The sequence below is a fragment of the Schistocerca americana genome, chromosome 1, assembly GCF_021461395.2.
Source record: "Schistocerca americana isolate TAMUIC-IGC-003095 chromosome 1, iqSchAmer2.1, whole genome shotgun sequence".
Taxonomy (NCBI): domain Eukaryota; kingdom Metazoa; phylum Arthropoda; class Insecta; order Orthoptera; family Acrididae; genus Schistocerca; species Schistocerca americana.
Window position 1 is genome coordinate 410699594 of NC_060119.1, and position 9418 is coordinate 410709011.

The following is a 9418-nucleotide window of genomic DNA, read 5'->3' on the forward strand; positions in this document are numbered from 1 at the left end:
TTCTGAAACTGTACTCATTTGTTTGTCTGCGCATGTTCATTAAATCTACCAGTTTCCATACCATTCAAATAATTCTTTCGTGGTGGTACGTTCATACGTTTCTTTACTATGCTTATCTACTCCTTATACTTCAAAATTTTCCGTGTGGTGTATGGCGGAGGGTACTTAACACACCAGAATCATTTTCTCTCTTTTACATTTCTTCAGTGGTCTCCTGATCATGAGCTTGGATTCGAAATGTCAATAAATAGAGTATATTAATAAAGAATATACATATATACACACACACACACATATATATATATATATATATATATATATATATATATATATATATATATATATATATATATATATATACGAGGAAAGTTTGTGTATATAATTTGTTACCGCTACGCCAGATAAGTCGTTCAACAGTAGGTATTTAGTGCTACCCGTGAGAAGCCAGAGTAGGTCGCTAGTAATATATAAATTTGTGTTTGTCCCGTGACTATTAATGGTATCTTGAACCACAATTACCGACGAAAACGAATATAAAAAATACTAATGTCCAAAGGGAATTTGAATGTGACGTTGTAAACGCAATACACAAAACTATTTCTTAAAAAATCTTGCCATTCGAACGAAAATCTCAGTTAGGTATTTCTTTACTCATAATGGAAACTGTTCCATAGGTCCGAGTGCCATTTATTCTTGGTGGTGTACTCAACACGCACTGAAACTATTTGTAGTCACTATTGTCGTCATGCAACAGTTCTTTGCTCAGGCCGCTCTTACAGACGCGACTTACAGAGCAATGGACTGTTGGCTGCTCCATGTATCCCGATTCACGTCGAAACAGTCAGATCTAAACCGTCGAGTGCCAAGAGGAGCAGTCACACCAAGTCGAAAAAGTCCAAATGCACAAAATTTCTCGATGGCTCTGTACGTGTCCTTTCAACGCCTTCCTTCAAGTCTAGGGGCTTACCCTCGAAGAAAGCGAAGTGTTCTCTCTAATCATGTCGTTGCTGAAAATACGCTATTACACTCATGCCTCTGTAGTGTACGTATATCTCGCCGATATAATGAAGGCTTAAAATGACAGTAGAATGGTATTGGCAATCTACGAGTAAAGTTTGTGGTTACGGATAAACAAAACGAGGGCAAAAGTGATAATGAGTAGCAAAGATGATGAGTGCGAAGTGGCAAACATCTAAATTAATGAGGACACAGTAGAAGAAGTGAAAATAATTCTTGTATCTAGGAGTAAGATTACGCAAAATGGATGACATGAGAAAGCTAAAACAATAAAAGGAGTATAGTGCTACAATGCGGGATTGATAGAGAAAGTTAACGCCAGGAGCTCAGTCTTATACAGAAATGAAATGTGGACGATGAAGAAGACAGAGGAAGCACTTGAAATATGGCGCTGGAAAAGTACATTAAAAAGTGGAAAGGTACTAGAAACGAAAGGTGAGCTTAGATGTCTAAGGAGAGCCCGTACCATATGAAGTGATCATTTTCTGGGCACGTAATAAATCATTCAAGGATATTTATCTTCACAGTGTGGAAAAACTTTACAGGAATCTAAAGAATGCTGAGTGTAGGAGATGAGCGGTTATGAAGAGATTAGTAATGGGTAGAAACAAATGGATCGGGGCATCAAACTAGTCCAAGAACACATCGTTCAATATGGGAACTCGAAACAATGAAATCGTGTTTGGGACGAGGCGGATTCAAGTCTTCGAATGATAATCCTAATTTAGCTTGCTCTAAATCACACGAACAATGCTGGGTTCATTCTTGTGTAGACCGTGGCCTTTCTGTTCCGTCGAAGTTATTCTTTTGAGCTATCACCCTTACTCTAGTGACCTCGACGCCGACGAGTTTTTAAGCTTAAGCCTTCCTTTGCAATACCCTTTATGGGGGACAGTTTCATCGTAAGTACCTAGCCTTTACACCGATTATCCTCTTAACATGAGTCTGCTAAAAAGATATCACTGTCCACGATTTATTACCAAAGCTGCCTTTCGCTGTGCCTTCTGATCTCGATTATCATCACTGCCGTTTTCGTGTTGCACTTTGCTTCTGCTAACATGTAATATCAGCGTTCTGAGGATTCACCTCAGTTTTTCGACACAGAGCGCGCACACGCTATCGCACAAGGTACAGCACGCGAAAGCTGTGCTCATTGCAAGTGAGCAGTAAAGCACGGACCTTGCAGCGATCGTGGTTTGGAGGAGGAGTCGGACAGACTATCGACCTGCTCCGTCGACCGTGACGCGTCGGCAGCCAGTGAAAGTCGCGGCTGAACTTGACCGCCACTCTCAGCCTCTGGACCTCACGAGTTCTGCGAGCCGTGCCGCCGACCGACGAGTCGGCACCGCAGTCAGTCGAGAGAGTAGTGTACGCCGGCGTCAGAAGTCATCTGTTACATAGCTGTACTGGTAACTGTATAATCCGAAAATACCCATGTCCTTCGCTCCAGGACCCAAACACATTGTGTAAGGCAACGATACAACATTCCTCTCTTCCATAATTTTTACTCTCTGGTACTCTCTCTCATTTGACAGGTCAGATACATGAGATCATCTCAGCACGTGCTTCAGCTACCTCTTCCGTCTTCTGGGACGAGTCTAAGTAAACATATCCTGCCTGCAGAGGGCATTATAATGTATTGGTATTTGTCAAAAACGTTCTGCATTATTGTAAAAAAGAGCCGCCATGTGCATTGTTGCTACAGAAGAATGCAGGTGGGTAGATCACGTAACTAATGAGGAGGTACTGAATAGGATTGGGGAGAAGAGAAGTTTGTGGCACAACTTGACTAGAAGAAGGGATCGGTTGGTAGGACATGTTTTGAGGCATCGAGGGATCACAAATTTAGCATTGAAGGGCACCGTGGAGGGTAAAAATCGTAGAGGGAGACCAAGAGATGAATACACTAAGCAGATTCAGAAGGATGTAGGTTGCAGTAGGTACTGGGAGATGAAGAAGCTTGCACAGGATAGAGTAGCATGGAGAGCTGCATCAAACCAGTCTCAGGACTGAAGACTACAACAACAACAACAACAACAACATGTGCATTGTTGCTTTTAAAATTCGTTGTGGTGCCCAAATAACGCTAATGAGAATCTGATAAATATACTGAAACAGAATTTTGAATCAGTTCTGTGTGTGTGGCATGTTCACCTCCGTCCACCAATAGCGATTTCAAAACCAACATTAAAATATGCAAAATTCTTGTAGAATAACCGTATGTGGAGTAATATACATACATGAAAATTCCTCTGAAGCAGACTGGTTGCTCAGTACGTCCTCATACAAACGCCTGAGATATTTTTACGCCAGATTTTAAACACTGTCCTCCAATATAATTAATCGCTCATACGTGAAGACGTACGCCGAAGGCCGCGCGGGATTAGCCGAGCGGTCTGGGGCGCTGCAGTCATGAACTGTGCGGCAGGTCCCAGTGGCGGTTCGAGTCCTCCCTCGGGCATGGGTGTGTGTGTGTCCTTTGGATAATTTAGGATAAGTAGTGTGTAAGCTTTGGGACTGATGACCTTAGCAGTTATGTCCCATAAGATTTCACACACATTTGAACATTTTTGAACGTACGCCGAACTCAAGTCTTCACAGGTGACACCAACCGCATGCAAGCCATCAAAAAGCTTCCCTATGCTTTAGCTTATAATAAGGGAGATTAGGGCACATTTTGAAGCATATAGATAGTGATTTTTTCTTTGCTCAGTACGCGAAGGGAACAGAACAGTAATCACTTTTGCCGGTACGAAGTACACTCCGGTACGCACTGTACAAGCGCTTACGGATTATATATAAATTGCCTCATTTTTGGAGGCAAAATACATTCCTTCTGGAAGCTCAGAATCCTCTACGAAGATTTCAGCTTCACTGCATTTATGCTTCAGTCGCTTACAAGGGCATTTTCGTTAGCACCTACGAAGCTGTTTCATTGTGAACACCAAGAACTTATGAGCAGTGGCCGTCCTTATGGATGCACTTCGTACATCTTGTTAAGAAACCAACTGCTTGAAATTTCCGGTACATCTTGTTAAGAAACTAACTGCTACCAAATTTCCCACAAAGGACAATAAGGGGAAACAACAGAACACGTGATGGAGTTGGAATGTGGATGCGGAAGCAGCATAAATGAAGTAATTGTCATGATTCCCACTGCGACTGTGTGATACTGAAAAGCTTAGCATCCTGCATACCGTGGGCGGGCAAGCTTAATATAGATGGTACCACACAATTTGTAAATTTTTAAAGAACTACCAGGATAAACTACTGCTTTAATAAAAACTTGTTATTGTAAACTATTGTACATCTCACAGATCATTTACCACGCCCATAAAAAATCATGCAAAAGTACCCAACGTAAATTATACTGTGGCTCCAAGCACTAACATTTAACCTAAGTGGGACTTTGTAATCACATCCACTGATTTTCTGTCAGTGTCTAGGGTATAAGACAACTATTCACATTAAATTATAGTATTGTTGTCATATCATCGAAACAGGTAGTCAGCAAAACTTTGTTATTCAAGTAGCAGCATATCCTGCAGATCATGACGTTCGGCTACCAGATCCGAACGGTGCATGATGAGCAGTTATCGACTAGACTGGATATTACCTTATAAAGATTGACAGTTTGCATTACAATTCGACATCAGCAATTTTTACGTTTGCACACAGATTTAAAAAAAGAGGCACCGCTGTATATACATATACGAGAGTAAACAACCACAGGGAGATGCTTCAAAGCGGTGTCGTTTGCAACAGAAATCAGCAAAACACACAGATACACGTTTCTATAGGGTTTGTAGCAAAGTGATGCTGTTTAGCTTATGGAATCTCTGTGACGAAGCTGTGCTTCGAAATGTACGTTAGCGAGTAAAATATTCCGGACGAAATGTTCCGGAACTACAGAGGTACTGAATAGAACAGGGGAAAAAAGAAAGTATGGCACAACTTGTCTGAAAGAAGTGATCGGTTGGTAGGGCACATCGTTAGGAATCAAGGAATTGTACGTTTGGTAATGGAGGCAATGTGTGTGTGGGGGAGGGAGGTTGGGATAAAAGCTGAAGAGGGAGACCAAGGCTTGAATGCAATAAGCAAGTTCAAATGGTTATCGATTGCACTAGTAATCCAGAGATGAAGAAATCTACTCAGAATAGACCAGCATGGAGTACTGCATCAAATTAGTTTTCGGACTGAAGACCACAACAACGACAACAACAACGGCGAAACAGTGATTTTCTATCTCACTAACCACCCGCACTGAAACATCATTTCGTTGCAGTTGACACCGTACGTTATCAGAGACTAACAGTTTTGAGTACGAAACTACTACCTGCGTTTTGTAGACACTGACGATGTTTCTAGCTTTACAATACTCAACATTATGTACATAAATATCCTTTACAACACAGCCAAATACCAATACAACAAAAGAACAACAAGGTCGCAAATGGCAGCTGTGAAAGCCAATTTTCCTCTCGAGAAGTACATACTTTTTTTACGTACTTTTGACCGATTTTCATATTCAGATATGATTATCATGACCTTTAATTTCTGTGATATTTATGTTAGTGAGCATAGGGGCTCGTAAAAAATATTACATACTAATTGGAACAAAACGTTTTCAAAAATGCAAAGGAAGCGACGGAAAAAACTGTAGGTGGTCGAAGTAAGAATGGATTTGAGAATAGATTGTCCGGCCCATACTTCCACCACAACTGTTCTAGCTTTCTGTTTGTGGCCAATATTTCAAACATGCAGTGAAACATTGACCACCCAGAAATAAATACGTTGATTTAACTTTTCTTAAATCCTTTATTAATCCTCATAGCATAAAGAAATGCTCGAACGGTACATAAATTAATGTGAATCATCATCAGAACTGTAAATATAACCGAAGTACTAGGACGGAATACCAAACACATAACTCCAATTTTAACAGAGCATAGCACCTCCAGTTCCATCCGTCTTAAACCTAAATCCTTTCTTTCAAAACATCCGTTGCAGTTACAACTAAGGTTATCTGCTCTTCGTTTATCGAGTCAATATCTGGAACCTGTGGCCAAACAGACTTCATTCCTAGTTTCCGGAGATATTTGGCATTATATTTTACACATGAACCATGGCCTGAACCACAACAGTTTGTTATTTGAGCAAGATATGACTGACATTTGTTTTTCTAAAATGTAGGCACACTATCAATTACAAATGAGTGTTCATGTATATACCGACGGTTAATGCTTGTACTTCTTAGTTCCACACTGTCATTGCCGTCAGCACTGCTTAATAAATTGTATATCTGTAATCCTGGATCAAAGTAATCACGAAGCAGAGAAGTCATGCACATACATATGAACAAATAACTAATCATTGGTCTCTTTTGAGAATTAATCGAGTAACGTAAAGGACATAGCTGAGAACACCGGCGTATTTGGCACAACCAGATTTTAACAGTTTATCGCATACAATTATAAATCACGAAATGTTCGCCAGCTGTTGCGCAAAGAAATCGGCACTACGTGGTCCCATCTAGCATATATTGATGGAACTTTACCACCAAACAGAATATACTAAATACCCAACTAAGAGCCAGCAGAGAGCTTTAAAGCGTTTTGTGTGTAAGTGGTCAAAGTAACCAAGGCTGTCAAAGTATACTCGGTTTACGCTATGTATAGCATTGCCGCAGACGCAGTCAAGCTAAGCGCCACGAAAAAACTATGAAGACAGCCGGAGATTCGATCCCAAACCGTTGGATTTGTAATGTGTCGCTTATTCGCGCAGCTACTCCGCGGGGAAAATAAATACCTGGAAGAGAACGTAAAATGTTTGCGTCAGGACTGAGAAGGGGAAGTGTTTTAGAGCAGAGCGCTCGAGCAGTTGGCGCGGTGAATCACTCGGCCGAAGAAGACGGCCCTCCTGCGCGCTGACCGCCAGAGTGAAGTTCACTGCCTCCTCCTCCTCCTCCGCCTCCGCCTCCTCCACCTCCTGCTGCTGCTGAGCAGCGGCCACTGCTTGCGCCGGCAGCGGGCGTTACTGGCTGCGAAGCCCAGGCCCGTACGCTGCACGATTAACTTTCACTAAACCGTGTTGCACGCTCAAACGGATCTATGGTTACTATTACGTGCGACGAGGTAAGCGGACAAGCTGCCGAGTCAAAAGACAAACATCGTGCTTCGGGAAGCATCGCTAGAAATATTAATAAGATGCCTAGAATACTGACGGTTAGACGAATAGATCCAGAGACTAATGAAGTACTGAGTCGAATTGGGTAAAAAAATAAACTCGATAAAAATTTCGCAAACTGGTGCTTATACAGACTTTCGGAATGTTGAACACTGAAGATTGCTTGGAGTTACGTTTAGTTGTAGAGTCTTGTCAGGCGTCGCTATGTTGAAAACGTGTAAGTCGGTCGCTTTTCCCACTAGAGTCGTACTAATCTTAGTTACCAAACTTCAAACTTTTCAAAACAGAGTATTATGTCGAGAATCAGGAATAACAGGGTAGTTTATGAGGTTATGAAACAGTGCCACACAATGTAAAGGATGAAGTTTCAAAGATTAAAATGGATAAGGCATAAAGCTGGAAATGCAGAAATTAATAACCCGACTTCAATCTAAAGTTTGCCCTATACGACCACTAGGAAGGATTATAACACCAGCTCCCGCTAAAATAACTACAGATCTATCAACTCACTGACAAGATTACGCCCGCGATACTGGGGACAAATCGTTGGGGCAAAGGTTAGTCCTGCGATCATTGTGCAAGTAACCACTGCAATGAGTGTGATGTGAGGAAGAAATAGAAAATTGGCGTCTAGTAGAAACGAAAAAGAAATTGAAAACTGACCTCTAGTAGAAACGAAAAAGAAATTGAAACATTTATTGCAAGCACTCACTAATTGGGGCAGTCAAAATTTACCGCTACCTCCAACGTGAAGGTTAGTATGAACACCACAGAACTTCACTAAGTACGGTACTATTGGAAGTGGTACACTCCGACTAACGTAGTTGTAGGCAGACCCACACTTTAACTTGGACTCTGAATAACTGTGCACCAAACTTTGCCAGAGGTGAAAGAGGTGATAATTGACAAGTAAAAAATCCTAGGACTGCTCAGAGATCGCATGCGCGTAACCACTGAGGAATAATACACAAAGAAGCATTGGATGTGCATCCGTTTAAGGGCAAAATAGCACACGACAGGAAAAATATAAAATACTTTTTGGAAAAGGAAAAAACCCGGTCGAATTGTTTTATTGTTAACGGCGTATATGGTATCGGGAGTCGGACCAAGTCACCTGCCGTTAGGGGCCAGTTCTCTGCCAGTCGATAGTTTGGAGCTGCTTACCGTGGAGTAAGCGCAGCTGTTAACCACCAAAGGGTAGTTAATCACAACACCACTGACCAAATTAGCGGAGAGACTAGAAGAGCAGCACAGGCGGCAAATGGATCGGAAGGCAGCCGGGCAACGCTGGACTCACCTTGAGGGCAGAGGCAGCAGACCGGTGACCCGTCCGTCGATGGTGCAGCTGCGTCGCGTCGCCTGCGTCCTTGTGGTCCCGCCGCGCGGAGGGGACTGTGTTGCAGCGCGGCGCGGCCCGCGCGTTTTAAACGCCGCCGCCTTCGGGGTGGGGAGGCGCGCCACGCCATTGGCTGAAGGGCAGTGCCGCGCCAAGGCGCCCGCCGTCCGCCCCCGCTGGTCGCCGGCGACCCGTCCTCCACCACCACCGGCGGCGGCGGCGGCGGCGGCGGCGTCTGCAGCGTCGCGGCCGCGATGGCCAGGGTACACACACACGCCGCGGCCGACCGCTGCACCGGCGCCGGAGGACGTTCACTCCTCGCGGAGCGCCAAGTCGCTACCGCTGCCGGACTCCTGCGAACGCCGCCAAAGAGCGGAGGTTGCTCTCGCTTCCAGCAGGGCGGTGGCCCCGGCCGCTTGCCGCGCGGAGAGCCGTTCCCGAGGCGATGTGCGACCTGCCCGGTCTGCCCAGTGGAAAGTTGTGGTCCCCCTCGAGACCGGTGCTAAATGCATTTACGGTACCAAGTGTGGCCCACAACGCGCTGCCGCAGCATCGCTTGGGATATTTTGTGTGACGTGGTCAATCCAGAGGGAGTGCAAAGCTCTACGGATGGATTTACAGAGGTTGATCACCATTTGTTTGTTGAGTGTTTTGATGTCCAGCGGACTGCTAGACAGTTACCCCAGACATGTTCGTGATTGTACTACCGTGATAACGCTTGAGGACCATGTCTTACACGTGCAGTTTTATATGAGCCATTTAGAGTGGTTTGTTGAAAGTCTCGAAATTTAAAAACAGTGGTTCTGTTTGTATGAAATAACGTTTGCCATTCATGACTTTCTCTTTACTTTCCGTAAGACTTCTTTCGAGAAGTATTCC

At 43.6% G+C, this 9418-nt stretch overlaps 1 protein-coding gene across 1 annotated transcript in view; it reads right to left on the reverse strand.

The window, feature by feature from the left end:
• The window catches only part of LOC124554857 (fap1 adhesin), a 279948-nt gene extending 271391 nt beyond the window's left edge, over nt 1-8557 (reverse strand). The window contains exon 1 of the mRNA XM_047128558.1: nt 8501-8557. The gene's annotated coding sequence lies outside the window, so the exon portion shown is untranslated. The remainder of the gene's footprint in view (nt 1-8500) is intronic.
• Nucleotides 8558-9418: the final 861 nt, after the last annotated feature.